Source organism: Notothenia rossii (assembly GCF_949606895.1).
Source record: "Notothenia rossii genome assembly, chromosome: 4".
NCBI lineage: Eukaryota > Metazoa > Chordata > Actinopteri > Perciformes > Nototheniidae > Notothenia > Notothenia rossii.
The window spans coordinates 80,676,597-80,678,675 of record NC_136902.1 but is presented as its reverse complement, the minus strand read 5'-3'; positions in this window follow the sequence as shown (position 1 = coordinate 80,678,675).

Genomic DNA, 2,079 nt, shown 5'->3' with positions numbered 1-2,079 from the left:
TGGCTCTTAATATGTTTTAAAACCCTGAATATGCGTGAAAATGTTGGTTGAAGGAGGCTATTACTTTAAGAATCCAATCCTAACATATATTTCCATACACATTCATTGATTTCAAGACGAAACACTATACTCCATACTGTCTTGTTACAAAACATTAGTTTCTGAAACAAAGGTATATTTTTTTGTGATATAATTTCATTTGATAAGTAGTGGTAAAACAGTGGTAACGAAACCTGACTTTTGGTACAATGTACATGTCAGGACAGCTGTTTTATGAATCGATTCACACAGAGAAAATGATGCACACAAGCAGAAAGACACATGTTCTCTAACCTGTGCATAGGCATTCACCCATGCATTCAAATTTATGCTATTAATATATTACACACACACACGCACGCACGCACGCACGCACGCACGCACGCACGCACGCACGCACACACACACACACACACACACACACACACACACACACACACACAGCACCAATGTACACAGATACGCAGGTGCATGCCATATGTACATGTATGCATTTGTGACACATGCAGGAAGCTTCTTTTTTGATTAAATCACTTTGTTTCGTGCTTGTCCACATTGTCCCAGATGTGAACACAGAAAAGCTAATCATCCCGGTGCATCAGCAGGCTGAGTCGACTGCCATGTGCTCACATTGCTGTTCGTTCAAATCTGATTTAGGATTTCTATCGCGTCATAACCTCAGTCACCCTGTCGTTCTGTTTGCAATTGAGTTGTTTTCCAGTAAAGAACAAGTTTGAGAAATAATCTTTTTAAGTAGACTGTACAAATGCTCATAAAAAAAGTTGCATTTAGCTGTTTTTAACAAATGAATGTGTATCCTAGAAAACTCTTTGGTGACACATAACCTATACACCTATTTACACACCTTCACTGGTGTGACTTGTCTCTCTACGTCCCCCCCCCCCCCACACACACAACAGAAAAACCTGAATGCCTAAATCTGTGTCACCCACATGGTCTCCCAGTTTGCACTCAACTCTCTACTTTCAATGGGAGGGATCTCTCTCTGCTCTCTCACTATCTCCCTCCCACATGGAGTTCAGTCTCTATCTCTCATGAAGCTCTGCTTGCTCGCTTACTCTCAGACGCACTCAGCCTGAGTCCGAGTGTGGGACAGGACAGACAGGAACAACACAACTGATCTCTTTCTTCACATACAGCCGGCAGTAGGTACCACTCTCTTTTCTTGCTTCATGTTTGTGGCTTCTTGATATTTAATTAAGATTTTCTCTCCAATCTCTTCCAACCCAAAACAAGCTGTAGGCATCTATTTTGGTAATTGTTGTTAATCACTGTCCAGCATGAAGTAGCAGGGAAACTAAAATGATAGCAATTGCTAAGTTTAAGTTGATAACTTTCATTACTAAAGTACCCAACTGTGCTGGATGGGTGAAATTTTTTGCAACTTTGAAATCTTGAATTATTTAGATACTGTTTGGTTTTGGTCATCATGTAATAGCCTGCTGCTCCAAATGTTAGGAAAAGTCTACAAAGTATATATATCAGCTATTGTAAAATAAATACATTTTGTATACCATTTACCAAGTGGTTGAACTTTCTTTCCATCTGCATATAATATTTAAAACATCAGGTTGTGCATAAGGTTTTCTATAAGCTCAAAGATGTGTAGTGAAACCAGCAGTCTAGCCTCTCTGTAATGATGCTGTGATGTGAGTGTTTCATGATGAACAACAGCAAAAAGATCTCCAGTTTCAGCTTTAGATTTGTCATGGGGCAAAAAGTCTAATTTTCATTTCTGTTGAAATCACAATTTATATTTAGGCAGGGCCGGCCCTGACCAATTTGCCGCCCTAGGCAAGATTTTAGCTGGCGCCCCCCCCCCCCCCCCAAATGCAGACACTCACTATGATTTGCGTATGCCTGCACGGTTGTGGCATCACCAAAACAGAAAGATATGGACACAAGCTGTGTGCAAATGTATTTAGTATCCTATCCATTTGAGCATGATTTAAGTGGGGGGTGGACCTCACCTCCTCTAGGCGGGTCCGGGGGCATGCTCCCCCGGGAAGATTTTTTTTA